This window comes from Lissotriton helveticus, chromosome 1_2, assembly GCF_964261635.1.
Source record: "Lissotriton helveticus chromosome 1_2, aLisHel1.1, whole genome shotgun sequence".
Taxonomy (NCBI): Eukaryota; Metazoa; Chordata; class Amphibia; order Caudata; family Salamandridae; genus Lissotriton; species Lissotriton helveticus.
Genome location: NC_136058.1, coordinates 427,182,596 through 427,202,554, shown reverse-complemented (window position 1 = coordinate 427,202,554; position 19,959 = coordinate 427,182,596). Strand labels below are relative to the sequence as shown.

The window sequence follows — 19,959 nt, the reverse complement described above, 5'->3', positions numbered from 1 at the left end:
GTGAGAATGACTGCAGGGTGAGAGACAGCATGAGTGAGAATGACAGCATGAGTGAGTGTGACAGCAGAGTGAGAATGACAGCAGAGTGAGAGTGACAGCATGAGTGACAGCAGAGTGAGAGTGACAGCAGAGTGAGAGTGACAGCATTAGTGACAGCAGAGTGAGAGTGACAACCTGAGGGACAGCAGAGTGAGAGTGACAGCAGAGTGAGAGGGACAGCAGAGTGAGAGTGAGAGTGACAGCATGAGTGACAGCAGAGTGAGAGTGACAGCAAAGTGAGAGTGACAGCATGAGGGACAACAGAGTGAGAGTGACAGCTGAGTGAGAGTGACAGCATAGTGAGAGTGAGAGTGACAGCATGAGTGATATCAGAGTGAGAGTGACAGCAGAGTGAGAGTGACAGCATGAGGGACAACAGAGTGAGAGTGACAGCAGAGTGAGAGTGGCAGCAGAGTGAGAGTGAGAGTGACAGCATGAGTGACAGCAGAGTGAGAGGGACTGCAGAGTGAGCGTGACTGCAGAGTGAGCGTGACTGCAGAGTGAGCGTGACTGCAGAGTGAGCGTGACTGCAGAGTGAGCGTGACTGCAGAGTGAGCGTGACTGCAGAGTGAGCGTGACAGTATGAGTGACAGCAGAGTGAGAGTGACAGCATGAGTGGCAACAGACTGAGAGTGACAGCATGAGTGACTGCAGAGTGGGAGTGACTGCAGAGTGAGAGTGACAGCAGAGTGAGAGTGACAGCATGAGTGACTGCAGAGTGTGAATGACTGCAGAGTGAGAGTGACAGCATGAGTGACAGCAGAGTGAGAGTGACAACCTGATATCTTATTAGAACATTGGAATGTTGGGAGCTCCATTGAAAACAATGGATTGCACTGGGCGTATAATGGCTGGTATAAGCCTGGAGCTCCAACATTCCAATGCTTCTTTGTTCACAGCTCTGGCTGTGAACAAAGGCTTCAGGGAGCCTGAGGGGATTCCAATCCCTCACGCTCCCAAAAGTCTTTGTTTTTTTTGTTAGAACATTCTGTCCTCTAGTGACAGAATGTTCTAATAGCCTTATAGCCCTTTGTAGATGGGCTATACCGGCTATTAAAGTCCCTCTTCCTTGTTAAAGGCACTCGCCTTCGGCTCGGGGCCTTTAACGCTGGAGAGGGACTTTAATAGCCGGTATAGCCGGTATAGCCCCGGTATATACGGCGGGCTATAAGGCTATAGTGGTTGCTTGTCCCTGGCAGCACATAGTATACACTCTTTTAGTTGAAAGTCTGGAATCTTCCCGGGCTTGCTCCTGATCCTCGACGGAGGCAACATGGTCCCCAACGGCATCAACGACCCGCCTTATCATAAGGCGGGACGTTGATGCAGTTTGGAAACGTGTGGCCTCCATCGGTTATCTCCTTCATCTCCCCCGCTATTTCCCTTTTCAGCGTCAGCAAGTCGCCTCGTAATGCACCGAATAACGACTCTCAATAGGCGTGGGTAAATGGGGCTTCAGAGGTGTCCGCATCTTGGCTGATTTGTGTCGTTGGGGAGAGCTCCCCTTCTCCGCTGCCGGTCACCGGGAGCTTGGTCAGCATCTTTTTTAGATTCTGATCCTTCTTGCTTGTCGCTGAGGACATGGCTGCTATATCTCTTACCACATCACCAGACCGGCCTGCCTTGTCGTGGGGTCCCAGCCCCAGTGGGTGGCTGTCACTGGGTTGTCCTCCTGCTGAGCTCCACTACGCTATTGCTTGATGGATAGGGCCAGAGGTGTCGCTCCCTTTCAGTCTCGTCCGGGCCTTGCTGCCTTCGACCGTCTGCTATTGCCCTGCTGGGCATCTGCTGCTTGTTCTCAGTACTCTAAGCACTTTGTGCCCGAACCTGCCATGAATCCCCCTGTAGGCCAGCAGCCCTATCTGATCCTGGAGCACTAGATGTCTTCTTGGACCACTGCGGCTAATTCCTGCACTATGTGCTTGCAGGCCGTGGCCTCCGGTTTCCTCTGACTTGTCAGTCAGCTCCAGAGAGACTACTCCAAGCCTGGGCCCCTCATCCATTGGCACCTTGTGATTCTTACAGTGTTACAGTTCATATCTCATTCCCCTTATTGGATTTTGTCATTTTAGTGTCATTTTGTTTAATACATTTTACTTTATTATTTTTCTACTTCGTTTTTTTTTTTATTGTTTTGCATTTTGACTTTTACTTGTTTGGTTTCTGCATAAATATTTTACATATTACCTTAAGTTAAGCCTGCCTGTTCAGTGCTTAGGTACCAGGGGGTTGATACTAGGTTCATTGAATGGCTTTGAAAGTTCACTCTGACAACGGTTGTGATTGTTCCTCATCTACCGCAAATAATAATTCAGTTTCTTACAGAAACGATCTGAAATTATCTGCAAAACAGGCAGTTGATAACCTACCAGGGTTGAAGCACCCTGTGGACAAATTGGAATATGGGAGGAGTATTGTGTGGCAATAGAACCTCTAAAAAAATTCAGCTTGCAAATGAACCAAGAATCACGCTGGACCGTCACAACTTTTAAAAACAAGGTAGTCAGGAAAGTGTGGCGAATATATTGCAGCTCTTTGCATTTTGGCAGCTCCAAGCTAATTTGAGAACAGAGTGGATGTATGTAGCAGAGACGAGTCAGTTCACCCAATGTGAGTGGTGATATCCGCTTTGCTGATCTGCCTGAAGTTATGATGCTGCCGACAGTAGCGTGTCTGCTAAAAGCGATGGCGTGACTGGTGGAACAATAAAGCCAAATAGGAGAAAGTTATCTTCTGACACCGCAGTCTTCGTGACTGAGACCTGTAACACTGAAGACTCTGAGACTCACAGCAGTAATTTCTCCTTTCAGAGCGTTATTGCTGCAGTTGGAGTGAAGCCAAGAAGTAAGCACATTACTAAGGTACTAACAAAGTTTAATATCGTTAATTTGTATTAACTGATTCTCTTTTGCAGCATTTGGAAATGCATTTTCTAGTTTTGTTGCTTTTTAGTTAGTTTTTTATTGTATGCTGTTATCTTCGGTTTAAAGGGAAAGATGTTGTAGTGTGTGACCTTAATGCTGCAGTTTGCATTTCATTACGATCATTAGCTTACCCTGGAGAATCTCCAGGGTGTAGGAGGTTTGCTGTTCAAGAGTTCTTTCTTCAGCTTCTGGACAGTTGTCGCTCTGTGGCGATCTGTGGTCCTGTTTCTCTGCTCTTCTTGTAGCAGCTCCTATCAGAGCTTCATCCTCCCGCCAAAGATAATAAGATGCCAGGCATCACCCAGCCTACAACACAGCCTATGTTGGGCTAAGTCCATCTGCTCAGCGCAATTAGAGAGGGGATACAGTTCTTCAGACCTATCAGGCTGTGAATGTAACCTAAGGGCTTAAGATGAAATGTAGAGCTTACCTCCTTCCAGAGTTGCTCCAGTCTGCTGTGTGCAGACCCGATAGCTGGCAGCACCCTGGAGTATGTATGTATAAATCAGATTATGTTGGAAGTAACCTGCAATATAGTGGCAGGCAGCACCCTGCCATAGAGTAGGATTTCTCATCATATTTTATTTCCTGACACATTAACGGAGATTGTCGTTTAACAGGCAGAAGAACAACACTGACCATACATTTTTCTGGGTTTGTCTTTAAAATGACGTACATATTAGGAATGGCATTTCGTTCTGCTGGAATAATAACACATGTTATCTTGCACTCTGCTATGATGTTGCACCACAGATCTTTGGCTACAATACCTTCCATGTTTCATTCAAATGTGCTTTCTACAGGGCACATACATGATTTGCTGCTGTGGAGAAATAATTCTCCTGTGTACTGCGGCAGACTCAGAAATATTGAAAAACTTCATGATTTCTCTTTCAGCACTTCATAGTAAAACATTTCAATTTTTGACTCAATCATTTGGCAGAAACATAACCTAGTACCATTAAAATAGTTGTGATGGGGAACATTCATGTGGGATTAGGACTGGCTCGACCAGAGTGCTTGCTGACTTGGAGGAGCATGGAGTTGACCACATTGCCTGGTCCGGTGTGGAACCAAGCCAGCGATGCTTTGCTGCAGGCTCATTTGCCCTGATAGCTGGTCAACAGTTTGAGGAGGAGGAGGTGAAGAGCTGGCTAAGTGTGCCATGAGGCTGGCAGTTCAGTACATCCCTGAGAAGTGAGCTTTGAGTCATGTAGTGTTCCTCTTTTACCACGTGCAATTCATCCTCTCCAAAGTCTCAAGAATTTCTGGGTGTGAAGGGCGGCTGATTCTGATTGGGTGCTTGATAGTTTTACAGAAACTCATGTTCTTGATTGTTCATGTTTGTCAGTAGTTAATGAAACACGCCCAGGGGTTTTATCTCTTCAGTTGACAGAAGCTGCAATAAAAGTTTCTTTGTCGTTGCAAAAAAATATGAATCGCCAACGAGCCTCTGTAGGTCAAAGAATGGAAGGGCTGGGGAACTGTCAGTCATCTCACTGCTAAGCAGAGCAGTGTCATGCTTCACCCTCACTCAGGCCTCTGATTTTGACCAACATCACTTAGAACACTGGGACTTTAGAGACCATCCTTTTAATGAGAAAAACAAAACTACAAGTCCCATAAGCAATAGTGGCGGAAGGTGTCACGCATGACCTGGGACAACATCTGATTCAGCACACCCAGTTCCATTTTTTAAGTATTTGACACAATATTGAATTTATAACCTTTGTTTTTTATGGTCATGAGTCACCAGAATACTAAAAACGTCTTTTATTTTCAAGGTCAATTAAGTAATGGTCACCAGCTTGGAAGCTCTTTTAAATCTTCAGTATTTGTCATTGATCTCCACGTGTGGCTGGTTTGGGTCTGCCCCCTGCATCGTTCCCGATAACTCGCACAGGTAAGGAGCTTGTAGCAGCAACATAAAACAGTCAAATCACTGTATACTGTTTTCGGAGGTTCAGTCCCAGCGACATTATCTGTAACTGAACGCAGACACCCTAGGAAGCATGTGCTTTTAATACAAGTTGCGTTCGCTCACCTGAAGGTGACATGCTTCATCATTGGGTTATACTCCTCACCAGGCCGGCGCTACAATGCCTGGCAGGCACCACTAGAGAACACTTTGTCGCACATCTTTTATTAACTACGCCGGATGAGCATAGTAGGACAGAGGATGTTGTGTCATAAGATGTGAGATTGCTGACGTCTGAATATAAGATCAACTATCGACCAGTTGTCACAATATAGTTAACCCCTTCGCTGCGGCGGCTATTCGGCCGCATCGCTAAGGGGACGGGGGGGGCCGCGCAGCGCTCACACGCTGGTGACGGAAGCGCTCCGTCACCAGCCTCGGGTGAGCTGTGCTTATGACTGACCGGTTCCGTCATGGCCCTGACCGCTCAATAGAACGCGCAGCACAGGCGCAAAATCAGCGCCACGCAGGAGCGTCGGACAGGCCATGAAGGAACCGCTCCGTCATCAGCACAGCGACACCGCGGCTGATGACGGAGCGGTTCCGTCATCAGCTTCGATGCGGTTAATGTGATCTTCCTGGTCCATGTTGAGATTAAAAACAGTGGCAGAGAAATTGAGGAACTAATGGCCCCTATCACTGTGTGAAAGTGTCGAACACCTATGGACCTGCTGGTAAGCTAGGGTCTATACCTCAGGTCAACTTTTCTCATGCCTTGTGTAGTCATGGAGCAATCTGTTGGCATTTCATCAGGACCAAATATGGGAAAATGGGTAAATGTGACCTAATCTTCTCCACAGCGTGAGGAGCTCTGTAACTCAAAGCCCTGCACTGTGCATAGGTGATAAGGTGCCTATTACCATATTACTACCACAGGTGAGCGCTGTCTAACAGAGTGCACTAGATACGGTAACCCTCCTAAAATTCAGGACATATTGACTTATCCAATAGCGAAGACGCCACATCAGACGGCACCTGGTTTGAAAAGCACATGCTTCCTAGGGTGCCAGCGTTCAGTTAGAGATAATGTCTGTGGGACTGAACCTCCAGAACAGTATTCTGTGAGTTGATTTATATGAAGAATGTGTATTCTGGACTGCCATTTTCCTCGTCATCTCTTATGATATGTAAAATAAAACACAACACACTTGGAGGGCTACACATCTATCATACATTTAATGCAAAAATAGCAAAAGGCCAAGCAAACTAACAAGTGACAATTGTCTTTGCAATGGACGAGAGCATCCACCCTAAAGCAAGTTGGAGTATATAATGCTAATGCTACACAATGTATTTTTATACACTTTTCTCCTAATACAAGTCAATGAAACATGAACACGTGATAGAAACAGTTACTGAAACAACACTAATGAGTAGGAGGCAGAATCTTCTCTCGAGAGGAATGTGAGGAGTCCATGAGGTGCAGATCAAAGATACACAGACAAGCTACAGAATTCACTGTTTCTGGAAATAACACGTCCGTTTGTCAATATTCAATTTACTACAAGATGCAGGAAAGTGTGCTGATGGACATCACTAAATAAAATGGTTCTGGGCCCTAATAGAATCATGTAACTTTGCAGGCATATTAAGGCGAACAGTCACATCAAATTAATATAAGAATATTGTAATTTGGTAATGTAATATATCAATGTACGTTGTGGCATTCATGTGTAACCAATTATCGGTATTAAAGAAACCAGTATATCCAGTTATGCTTTCTCAATTCCTTCTTCCTAGAGGCCACCACTGCTGCTATCCAGCTGTGTTCAGCAGTGCCTCCTGTGACCTGGAATCCTGCATTTAAGCAATACCAAAGGTTGTCAATGCTTCTAGCCAACTCCGGTCACTGGTGCCACTCACACCCCCACCACCCTTGGGCCTGTTATTCTTTTAGCCAGCTCCAGTCAGTAGTGGCCCCTTGGGCCTGTATGTAAGCCTACTAGCCAGCTCCAGTCAGTAGTGGCCCCTTGGACCTGTATGTAAACCTACTAGCCAGCTCCAGTCAGTAGTGGCCCCTTGGACCTGTATGTAAGCCTACTAGCCAGCTCCAGTCAGTAGTGGCCCCTTGGACCTGTATGTAAGCCTATTAGCCAGCTCCTGTTAGTACTGGCCCCTGGGACCTGTTAACATTCTAGCCAACTTGAGTCATTAGTAGCACCTTGGGACTAGTGATCATACTAACCAACTTCAGTCAGTATTGCCCCCCTGAGAGCTATTATCTAGCTAGGTAACTCCAGTCAGTAGTGACCCCTGTTCCTTAGATCCTGCAAATATTCAAAACCAGAGGTCATCTCCTTTGCCAACCAGGTCCTGTCAATATTGACATGTATTGTTACCCTGCCTGTAATGAATACCAGAGGCCAGCGTTCTTGCTAGCCAGCTCCAGCCACCAGTGGCCGGTCACATATTATCCTCAATAGGATCAATGCCCAAGGCCTGTGCAGCTGCTAACCTGCCCCAGTCAGTAGTGACCTCCCAGACCTGTTATTCTGCATATAATCAGCAAGGCTTCTGCCCTAGTAACACTCACCCCACATCTTTATGGTATATAAGCAATGTCATTTATTTACTTACATCATAAGGTAGGTATCGCACTATGTCACACGATGCCAAAGACAAATAAAATTAAAAATTGCCTAACCATTCAGCACTCCACCTTGTCAAAAATGACCAAATCACACCAAGCACTATAGCCTGTCACATCACATGGCACACTCAGCCACAACATGACCAGATACCACGACAGAGATTTGGGGCCATTAATCCTCTGTTCGAGGCATGTGTGCTGTAGATGCACATGCTTTGCATACTCCTGCCATCTTCAATCAATCATCAGAATATTTCTAGAGCGCACTACACACCCGCGAGGGTCTCAAGGCGCTGGGGGAGGTTGGCTGCAGCTAGCGGTCGAAGAGCCAGGTCTTAAGTAGACTCCTGAAGGTCTGTGGGTCTTCTGTCTGGTGTAGGGGTAGAGGGAGGGCGTTCCATGTCTTGGTGGCTAGGTGGGAGAAGGATCTTCCCCCGGAGGTGGTTCTGTGGATGCGTGGGACGGTGGCCAGTGAGAGTTCTCTGTTGGGTGTGTAGAATGACAGTCGTCTGTTGAGGTATTCTGGTCCGGTGTTGTGGAGTGCTTTGTGTGCGTGGGTCAGGAGTTTGAAGGTAATTCTTTTGTTGACAGGGAGCCAGTGCAAGTCTCTCAGGTGGGGGGTGATGTGGTCTCGGCGGGGAACGTCGAGGACTAGGCGTGCCGAGGCGTTCTGTATTCTTTGAAGTCTGCTGATGAGCTTGGACGGGGCTCCGGCATAGAGGTCGTTTCCGTAGTCGAGTCTGCTGCTGATGAGGGCGTGGGTGGCGGTTTTCCGTGTGTCTTTAGGGATCCATCTATAGATCTTGCGGAGCATGCGGAGGGTGTAGAAGCAGGTTGAGGAGACTGCGTTGATTTGGTGCCATCTTGTGTTGGGTCCGGATGTTTGCAAGTTGTTTTTCTTCAAAGAAGTCTTTCCAGTCACGAGCTAAGGTGACTCCTCCTTTCGGTTATAGTGGGCATGGGCATTGACTCCATTGTTGTTTTTTACCCCAAACTGGTTTGTATGTGTATTGCTGCGCTCCGAAACCGCTACTCTGGTTCCTCTCAGTGCGCAGTCCACTCTACCCTCAACGATATTGATTAGGTACGCGTTTCCCTGTTCTCTGCGTTTCAAATCGATCGACAAACTCTCCATTTTGGATAGAAAACCTTGTGGGCAATCGTTGGGCCTTGCTACATACGGCCAGCCATCTGCAAATGGAACGGACTCCATTCCATTTCTGTCCTGGGTGCCACGCCAAGTACCCTCGCATGACCTACATCAAGTTTGTAACTTATGCCTCTCTCCAGAGCACAAGGAGGAAGACTGCGACGCTTGTAAGTTGTTTCGGTCCAAGAGGACTCTACCCGATCATCAGACACGATGACGAGAGAGGAAGCGTCAAAGTATTTAACACACTCTTGGATATCTTTGCAGAAGAATCTGACCAAGAAGAGATAGAAGCGTCCTCCGTAGAAGAAGAGGCTTTCTCGATTCCAGAGTCCGATTCCGAGCTCGAAATCTATCTGGAGTCCCAAGATGTGCCTTCGGGACATACTTTCGGGGGAAGAATCTGACCAAGACGAGATAGAAGCGTCTGCCGTAGAAGAAGAGGCCCATCTCTGTGCCAGAGCGCAATCGTTGGGGCATGCTGGGGCAGCCATGTGATTGCAATTTTATGTCATGCCAGTACCATAGGCGACTGACCAAATGTATAGGTTATCATGCGCCCTTTCTGACAACTAAAGTGGCCTAATAAACAGCATTTGGGTGTCAGCTCAATACTTAGTTGTGTGACATGCACCATTTCTTTTACATCTAGTTGCCAGAAGGAGTGTATTGCATCGCAGGACCATGGTTAATGTAAGAAATCAGCCCCCACAGTGTTGCAGCGCAAGCATATATCTGGGCAAGACCCGACCATTCGATGAAGGCCTTGTGACGTTAAGTAGGTTCTTTGCAGAAAATTATAATGTATCAGTCGAAAATGTGCATTACTGGAAACCATGCGTGTCAGTTCACAGGCCCGCTACCAGTCTTAATCTTCCATTGGAATGTCAAAGTCTAAATTCCAGGCCTCTCGGACCCGTGTGTAGTGCCTACTGTATCTGATCGCATTGTACTGTAAAGATGCATAATTAGGTGTCTACACGCACCATAGGTTAGCAGTGTCTCCAGGGTTTGAGTATGCAGCGGAGCGGTCGCAAAGCATGGCCAGGTGTGCTTAGTTACGTCTGCCAAGCATCACATGTTGTAAAAATTGCCCCTGGCTTAGACAAAACTCTTTGCGGGCATGTTTAAGGCGATAAGTCTCATCTGGGTACAATTCACCCTATTGCTCGCATCTCCTTCCCTCCATGCCTAGAAGGACATACTGAGTGCTATCTGCCTGATTGGTTTTAATATCCAGATTGGGAGCTCCCTATGGAATGGTGCGCGCTTAAGTACTCTCACTACAAACCATTGCCATACTCTGGCCGCCTGTCGCACAATATATGGAGTATCTCTCGGTGTACCTGATTCCTCTATTAACAGCTCTGGAAGACAACCTGCGTCCACCATTCCCGCCAAGAGCCACATTTCCCAACTAGGGAGCGATCGAGCTGCGTGTTGCAATTGAACGGCATAATATTAGGGGTCGAAATGTGGGACCTCCAATCCCCCGCTGCATAAGTCCTGGTCAGTGTGGCCAAAGCCATTCTGCTATGTGTAATGGCCTTGTTGAAAGATTTAACAAGACCATTAAGGGCATGATCGGTGGACTTCCTGAAAAACTCAAAATAAGATTGGATGTCTTACTTCCAATCCTGCTTTTTGCCTATTGGGAAGGGCCTTAGAAGGGAGTGGGGTCCTCCTTATTTTAGCTTCTGTTTGGGTTTCCTGTCGGGACCACTGTGCCTTGTGAAGGAGGGATTGGAGAAACCTCTTGTTGAACCTTAGCAGATATAGTGGACTCTGTGCTTGGCTTTTGCTCCAGGATGTATGAGTACGTGGAAAAAGCAAGCAAAAACATTGAGGACAGCCTAGAGCTCCAGAAGCTCTGGAAATGCTAAAAGGCTGCTATGGTTGAGTTCCAGCCAGGGCAGATGCTGTGGGTTTTGGGGCTGTGGCTCCTAGGACTCTGCAAGGTAAGTGGAGTGGACCCTACCCTACCCTAGAACGAAAAGGGGCGGTCACCTACCTGGTAGACCCTGGCTCTGACAGGAACCCCGATAGTGTCATCCATGTCAACCGACTCACACCCTACTATGACATGGCAGATGTGACCATGCTCGTGGTTACAGATGAGGATCAGGAAGCAAAGAGTGAACCTGTCCCTGACCTGTACAGCAATCCAAAAGATGGGTCAGTGGAAGGTGCAGTCTTGTCAGACACCCTACCAGCCCATCAGGAGACTGATTGCAGACAAGTCCTAAATCACTTTGCTGAGCTCTTCTTTTTGACCTCCCGCCAGACTAGCTGGTGTATCCATGCTGTAGACGCTGATGAAAGGCTACCTGTCAAGAATAAAATATACAGGCAGACTGAACATGTGAAAGAGAGCATCAAAGCTGAAGTAAGCATGAAGCTGGAATTGGGAGTTCTAAAGCCTTCTGAGAGCGCCTGGACCTGCCCAGTTGTCTTAATCCCCAAGCCTCATAACCAGGATGGTAAGAAAGAAATGAGGTTTTGTGTGGACTATTGGGGCGTGAATGCTGTGACCAAAAGCAATGCATACCAAATTCCATGGGCAGATTAACTTGTTGACAGGTTGGGAGCAGCCAAGTATTTGAGTACGTTTGATCTCACTTCAGAGTACTGGCATATAGGTCTGACTCCAGGAGCAAAATAAATATCTGCATTTTCAACCCTAGATGGGTATTATCAGTTCACTGTAATGCCCTTTGGTTTGAAAAATGCACCTGCCAATTTTCAAAGGTTGGTGAACTAAGCCCTTGCTGAATTGGAATCCTTGAGTGCAGCATATCTACACAATATTGCTGTTTTTAGCTCTACCTGGCAGGATCACCTGATCCACCTTAGGAAAGTACTGGAGGCTCTGAGAAGTGCAGGCCTCGTTATCAAGGCATGCAAGTGCAAGATAGGGCAGGGAAAGGTTGCATACTTGGGTCACCTTGTGAGTAGAGGCCAGGTTCAACCCATACAACCCAAGTTCTCTTCCAGGGCATCCTCATCAATAGTCATAAGCACTGAATATTCCCGCCCACATGCGGGGACCCCGGAAATATTATAAAAATATATATGTAAATCACATATAACTAGCTCGACATATATGTATGCACATATATAATTTTTTCTCACACCAATGCAGCCCCAAAACTGAGGTTAAACAATGTAATTACTCATACATGTACTAAATTATCAAGCAAATAAAAAACATATTAGGTCAAATGGCCCTTGAACTCTGTGTTTTAAGTAGCAAAATACTCATAAATCATGAAAATTGCTAATAAATAGACATTGTTAGCCCATAGGCTGCATTGTTAAAGCAAAAGCATAGAAAATGAAACCATTTTCAACAAATAAAACTGGCACCGTGCCGTTAAAGCAGCTATGACCCCTGGCTTCCCATCGTGCCTCAGGGGTGACAGTTAGGACAGTTGTTCTTTCCAGCTCCTTCAGTCAGGACCCTGGTTTAACAGCTCCTCCCTTTTTTGACTTTCTGTCAAAAAATACTAGGGATTTTCCTCAATTTTTACTTTCACTTGACGTCTTTTAAGCTTAGAGTGTTTGTGCTGCCTTTTTTGACTTTCAAAAAAAGAATATTTTTGTCAAAATGCCTTCTATTCTTGACACCTGCCCTTCCTGTGGGAAGAAGAAGGCCAGGACCTGTGTGTATCCTCTGTCTCTGTGAGACACACTCTGCAGACCCTTGTGAACACTGCAAGAATCTTTCTAGGAGAACCCTCAAGGATAGAGAGAGGATAAGGATCTATGGCCTCTCTGAAAGAGGTAGGCCTCCTGAGAGACAGAAAAAATGAAGGACGCGATCGACGTCGAGAGAAGTCCCGACTTGTTCACTTTCGGCGTCAGGATCAGTGTCGAAGCTTCCAGCGGCAACGAAGACGACGCCGAAGACGAGTCATCTTCCTTCAACGATGAAGACCTCAGCGTCGAGATCCAAGGTACCTCCGCTGACGTCAACCGTCGATGCAGCATCATAGGCCTTCGACGGCGAAGCTTCCTCCGTTGACGCCTAGTCATAAGTGTTCGACGTCGAGGCACACTCTGGCGTCTCACCACCGGTGCTTGACATCGAGACACACTCCGTCGGCACCTCACCACTGGCGCTCAACGTCGAGACACACTCCGTCGTCACCTCACCACCGACGCTCAACGTCGAGACACACTTGGTCGACGGATCATCACCGGCACTCGACTTCGAGGCAGTCTCCGTCGATGCCACACCACCGGCGCTCGACGTCGCAGCATCCTCCGTCGTCGTCAAAGCATCGACTCTCGACGTCGAGTCGTATGTCTTCGACTTCTCAACACCGAAGTCTGACGTCGAGGCAAGTCTCTCCATCTAAATCCCAGAGGTGTTCGACGTCGAGCCATAGATCTCCGCAAGGAGAGGTTCAACTAGCCTCGGAGCAGCTTCCATCATCGGTGTCGAGGCCGGTCCTGCCCAGGTCCACGTCGACCCAGAAAGCTACGATGTCAAGTTTACCATCTCCGTCGCCAGGTCACAGACAGCCGTCGCAGCAGAGATCTCCACCGTCGGCGTTGGCGGCAGAGGGAGAGACGACCTCAGGGAGACACTCTAGGTCTACTGAGCATTCTCCTGGGAGCAGGAGTCTTCCTGCTAAAAGGAAGACGGGTCCAGCGGATGAGGCATCACGGAGTCGCTCAAGATCCCGGTCTAGAAGCCTTTCCAGAGAGAATTTGCCTCCAGTGAGCCTTTCATCATCTTCTTCAGGCTCTCACTCTTCTCACCGGAATAGATCTCCAGATGTAGTGATATATTCCTCCAACAGTGAGAGGTCCAGGCATTCTCCTGATGGTTCGCTGCATGGACAGAGGAGATCACCCCCACCAACAAGTTTGCCTGTGAGGAGAGATACTCAGAATTCGCCCTCCATCAGGTTGTCACCAAGATGGTACAGGCCTCTCCATCACAGGGCGCCAGACAAGGAAACAGCAGCCAGGCTGGCAGCAGCTCGAGACAAACCAGTGTCCAGGCCCAGAGAACAATCGCGCACCCCGGTGTGCTCCAGCAGACGGAGGTCCAGGTCTAGGAGCAGAAGAAGGGAACGCAGATCTCCCACTTCTTCCTCTTCCCCTACTCGATCTCATAGGGATTATTCTCAGACCTTGACGGACAGTCCTCCATCCAGAATATATCCCGTGGATGACATCTTTACCTTTCAAGACATCTTGGGCAGAGGGGCTCTTAAGCTGTGTGTTCCCATGACAACGCACCAGACCAAAACCTCAGTTATTTTTAAAACTTTGCATCATAGGTCTGCGCCCAAACCTCTGCTACCCTTGGTTCCGGGGATTATAGAACCGGTTATGGTGGTGTTCCTCACGCCAGCGACAATAAAGGCCGCTCCAGTGAGGATTCTCAAGAAATATCGCTTGCCAAAGGAGGATCCACTCTTCCTCAGAGGCGTTCGGCCACCAGACTCGGTCATCATCGCAGTGGTGAAAAAATCTCATGCTGTAGCTTCCTCCTCCACAGTACCTAATGTTAGGGGAGAGCAAGTCGCAGGATTCATGTGGAAGAAGAGTCTGCAACACCTCAGCCTCACTCCTGAAAGTATCCAATGCGATAGCGCTTTTCGGCCGCTATGATAGGTCCCTGTGGGATTCTCTGCAGCGGTTCATCGAGAAACGTCCGCAAGAGGACGAAAGGACTTTGAGGAGATTCTCTTTATTTATTTATTATTTATTTATAGGTTTGTATAGCGCTATGAATAAACTCCCGAAGGAGTATCTCCGCGCTTTTGACACCAGGGGTGGAGGAGCTTAGACAAAAAACCACAGGAAATATGCTTTATGGCCAGGGACCTAATAAGAAAACCGGCGGATAGATGTTTAGCATAAGCTAAACAAAAAGGTTTTCAGACTTTTCCTGAATTCAAGATGATTCCTGCATAGTTTTAAAGAGAGCGGGAGGGAGTTCCAAAAACTTGGGCCCACCACAGACAGAGCCCTGCCTCCTTGCCTAGCTTTAGTAATTTTAGGAATGTTTAGCAAAAACTGTTCACCAGACCTAAGAGTGCGGATAGGAGCGTATGGAACAAATTTTTTTGCCAAATACTCTGGTCCCAAGTCATTAAGGCCTTTATGGATTATACAGCCGATCTTAAACTTCACTCGTTGCCGTATTGGCAACCAGTGTAGTGTCTGTAATAAAGGTCTAGAAGGAGACCTAGGAGGTGCATTAAGCACCAACCTCGCAGCTGTATTTTGAACCACCTGTAGGCGGTTGAGAACCTCTTCATTAGCTCCTGCCATGAGGCCATTGCAGTAATCAAGACGACTGATAATCAGAGCTTGAACCAGAGTTCTCCTATAAGAATCAGGGAGGAAAGGAAAAATCCTCCGGAGGAGACCTATTACGTGGAAACATGTTCCTACAGTAATGGAGACATGATGTTTCATAGTCAGCTCTGGTTCAAATCTGACTCCCAGATTCTTGATCACTGCTTTGGGCTCAGGAACTGGTCCCAAATCGGGGGGCCACCAGTCAGGAGACCATTGGACCTTTACATCACCAAAAAGCATTACCTCCGTTTTTCCAACGTTGCATTGGAGGAAATTGGAGGACATCCACCTTGCAACTGTCTTCATTCCATCGGAGAAAGATTGTATTATCTCCGGTGTAAGATGTTTGAAAGGGAAGAGCAGCTGCGTATCATCAGCATATGATACTGGATGGAATCCGTAAGCTCTGGTTACATCTGCCAAGGGGGCCACATAGATGTTAAACAAGGTAGGGCTCAAGCATGAGCCCTGCGGGACCCCCTTGGTGATGTTAACCTCCTCCGACCTAAAATCACCCATAGTGACAGATTGGGTGCGGTTGGAGAGAAAGCTTCTGATCCATTTCAGTGCCATACCACCGATTCCACTCTCAGACAGGCGTTCGATAAGGATGTTGTGAGAAATAGTATCGAACGCTGCCGATAAATCTAGCAGTACCAGGATCACAGAATAACCTTTGTCCTGGTACAGCCGAAGATCGTCTGTTATCGACAGCAAGGCCGTTTCGGTGCTATATTTTGGCCTAAAACCTGACTGGGATGGATCGAGGCAGCCAGATTGTTCCAAATAGGTGGATAGATGTTTATTTGAATGCTTTTCGGTGATTTTCCCCAAGAATGGTAAAAGGGAGATAGGTCTGAGATTAGACAAATTGGTCCATGGAATTGAAGAATTCTTCCTGATTCTCTTGGAGGGCAGCCAAGTCTCCAACCAAATCATCAGCGCTGCAGCGGAAGGTGCGACCCTCTCAGCGCATGGCTATGCCCCCGGAGTGTGTGCAAGAAAGTCTTCCTGGCTACGTCTTACTGCATTGAAACCAGAAGCTCAATCCCGGATCTTGAACTTGCCTTTTTCAGGAACATCGTTGTTTGGGGCAGGTACCGATGAAGAGATGCAGCGGATAAAAGCATAATTAGACCCTCTTAAAGCTGTGGGGATTGAAAAGAAAAAAAGAGTTTCAGAGGAGGTTTCGTCCCTACAGTAAAGTCTCTTACAAGCAGAGGGTTCAAACCCCTCAGTGGCAGAAGGGTCAGGACCAACAGGGGCAGCAGAAGTCTCAATATAGAGGCAGGCGTAATTCCAGAGGTGGTGGAAATCAGCGCCAGGGCAACAATTCCAACAAAGCCCAATCCAAGCCATTAGTCCTTCCTTCCCCCAGCGCCGTTAACCACTCCAGTGAGGGGAAGCATCGCACATCATATGGAAGAGTGGCATACCATTGCAAAAGATCGCTGGGTGTTAGCTACACTTCAGAATGGATACTGTCTTAATTTCCAACAACGGCCTACACCCGTTCCTCCAATGCCAACATCAAGTCATCAGCTGAAACTTCTGAAAAAAGAAGTGTCTATCCTTCTCGAAAAGTCGGCCATCGAGAGGGTGCCAATCTCTCAAAGGGGGAAAGGAGTGTATTCTTGATATTTTCTAGTCAGGAAAAAGGGCCATAAAGCAGAATACAGACCCATTCTGGACTTGAGAACACTCAATCTGTATGTCAAGAAAGAGAGGTTTTGCATGTTGGCGCTTCATCAAATATATCCGCATCTCACGAGAGGAGATTGGATGTGTTTGCTGGACCTACAAGATGCATATTTTCATGTGCCGATCGCTCACAATCACAGAAGATTGCTTCGGTTCCGGTTGGGGACCTCTCACTTCCAGTTCAAAGTCATCCCGTTCGATTGAAGTCAGCACCTCGAGTGTTCACGAAGTGTGTCGCAGTGGTAGAGGCCGCTCTACGCCGCAGGGGTGTCTTCGTGTACCCATACCTGGATGACTGGCCGTTGAAAGGTCCTTCCCCAGACAGTGTAAGAAATCAATTTCTGAGCTGCATCGACCTCTGCCACCGGTTGGCTCTGCATGTGAACTTCAACAAGCCAATCTCACAGCCTACTCAGAAGATACATTTCCTCGGAGCTCTGCTAGACTCCGAGGTAGGAAAAGTGTTTCCTTCGGAGAAGAGACAGTGTTCCATAGTTCAGAAGTGTCAACTGGTGCTTCGCAGCAAGGACCTAAAGGTGCGAAGGATTGCCTCCCTGCTAGGGTCGATGGCATCCTGCATTTTCCTGGTCCCGAATGCCAGACTACGAATACGTCCTCTTCAGCAGGATCTGGAGGACAAGTGGGACCAACAGTCAGCATGCTGGGATGAAAAAATCACACTGTCAGACGCAGCGTGGGCATCCATTCCTTGGTGGGCAAAGAAGAAAAATATGCAGGTCGGAATTCTGTTCCATCAAACTCCTCCTGCCCAGACGTTAATCACAGATGCATCTTTGCAAGGATGGGGAGCACACATGGGTCATCTCCAAATGCAAGGTCTGTGGTCCCTCAAAGAGCGTACTTACCACATCAACATGCTGGAGTTGAGGGCAGTCCACTTCGCCCTCAAAGCGTTCCTTCCTTCGATTCAGGACTCGTCCGTGTTAGTACAGACGGACCCCACCATCACAATGTACTACCTGAACAAGCAGGGAGGTACACGCTCACGGGCTCTTTAGCTGGAGGCCCAAAACATTTGGCATTGGCTCCTGGCTCGCAATCTATCAATCACAGCAGTCCACCTCCCAGGAGAACAGAATGTGACGGCGAACGCTCTAAGCCGGCATTTCGAAGACAGAGAAGACTGGGTTCTTAACGACAAGGTTGTCGAAGACATCTTCCAGTCTTGGGGTCGTCCCACCATAGATCGCTTCGCGGACGACGAAAACATCAAATGCCGAGACTTCACCTCAAGATTCTACCGCCCAGGGTCGAAAGGGAATGCCCTTTTGATAAACTGATCAGGTGAATTTGTGTACATCTTTCCACTCCTTCCGCTGATCCCGAAGGTGGGGAGCAAGCTGATGAACTCATACACAGCGATGAGCCTCATCGCCCCCGATTGGCCGAGACAATGGTGGTACACGGACTTTCTACATCTGTCAGTGAGCCCGCAAAGGAAGCTGCCATGCAGGCCCGACCTGCTATCCAAGATGAACGGGAGGATTCATCATCCCAACCTTCCGTCACTGAGCTTGGCAGCATGGCTCCTGAGGTCATACAATACGGCCACCTAGGACTTCCGCAAGACTGCATGTCCATATTAAAAGAGGCACGGCGTCCTTCCACAAGACTTTCTTATGCATGCAAGTGGAAGCGCTTCTATATGTGGTGTATGGAGAACGACTTATTGTATCTGGCTAAAGCTGGGTTGAAGTTTAATTCTATTAAAGTGCATTTGGCTGCGATAACAGCTTATAGGCGATCACCTTCCCAACCTTCTTTTCTTCCAGTTGCAAGCTGTGAAGGATTTTCTGCAGGAGTTCGAAAAGGTTTATCCCCTAGTGCAACCCCCGTCACCCCCCAGGGAGGTGAACCTGGTGCTATCAAAATTGTTGGGTCCACCTTTTGAACCCATTTATAAAGCAACTTTGCAGCATATTTCGTGGAAGGCTGCTTTTTTGGTAGCAATCACGTCGGCTCGCAGGGTGAGCGAAATTCAAGCTCTCTGTGCCAAAGAGCCTTACACAGTGTTCCGTCTGAATAGGGTAGTTGTAGGAAGGTGGCTACCTGACTATGGTTACCCCGGATTTTTTGCCTGTGTTTAGCTGGTTTTTTGACTTAGTTGACCTGGTTCCCTGCTAATCAGGGCCCCAGGCCATCTGCTCTCTCTGTAAAATGGATTCCATGTACCCTAGGTACATACCACAATTGGAAATGGACTCCTTGTTAGCCCCTGTATAATGCACTATAGGTGCCCAGGGCATAGGGGCCACCAAGGCCTACCAGGGGCTGCAGCATATCTTTTGCCACCCCTGGCTGGTTCTTAAATTGACACAACTGGCTGATCACTCAGCTGGGGTAAGGTGGTGTAATCACCCCTTGCTTAGATATAGTATACCTATATCTAAACCTATATCGGGACACATATTAACCTGTGAGCCACTCCTATGGAAGGCCTCCAGTCTCTCTGGAGGCAGAGTGCGTGGTTTCATGTGAGATGGAGCTCTAGCATGAGCTGAGCCTGTCTGCAGCTGTCGGGAACAACTCCCTAAGCTGTTTCAGGATAACGCCATACCATATACTCTTAAGTGCCTTATAATCCTCGCGGTTATATAGCAACTCTGGTTTGGCTTTATCAAAACATGTCGTGTAAGGTGTCATACGATTTGGAATACTATCCCCTCGCCAGTTCTGGCGACGGGGATAGCATTCCACCCCTCTAGAGGGGTAAGACATGTTACTTTGCTTAAATGCGGTTGATTTCTCCAAAGACCTTAGATCCACAAAATGGATGCCTCTGCCACAGACAAATGTCTGGACCCCTGCAGCTGACCGAAACTCGGCCAAATGGGTCCTGGACAAAGGGTTTCCTGTCACAGGAGGGTGTCACCGCCCTCCAGACAGGAGATAGTGGATTGTAGCAGGGAGGTTTGAAAGAAACCAGACACTGCTTGGGGCCCACAAGGCTGCCCCTTGCATAATCCGGCCAAACCGGTTCTGGGGCACTCCAGCCCTCGTGCCAGGGCGGCCTGGATCAAAGGAAGGGGGTGTATCCACCCACTTCCTGGGTCCCACCCATAGGGGGGGACCTAGCAGGTAATCACGCCCCCCAGATTCGAATAAGAGTGGGAGCAGTGCCAATGCACATCAGATTTCCTGGAAGAAACATTTGAATCGAAACTCTGGACCCTTCGCCCTCCATCTCAACGTGGAAGCCCGAAGAATCTCCCTTGTGGTCAAGGAGTGACCA

At 47.9% G+C, this 19,959-nt stretch overlaps 1 protein-coding gene across 2 annotated transcripts in view; it reads left to right on the top strand.

Moving 5' to 3' along the window:
* LOC144807526 (uncharacterized) overlaps nt 1-19,959 on the top strand; it is a 350,873-nt gene that overhangs the window by 15,228 nt on the left and 315,686 nt on the right. The window contains exons 2-3 of one of the 2 annotated variants that reach the window (XM_078673186.1): nt 2,850-2,900; nt 4,748-4,866. The gene's annotated coding sequence lies outside the window, so the exon portion shown is untranslated. Of the gene's footprint in view, nt 1-2,847; nt 2,901-4,747; nt 4,867-19,959 lie in introns of those variants that run through there. The other variant, XR_013606349.1, reaches the window with a different exon arrangement.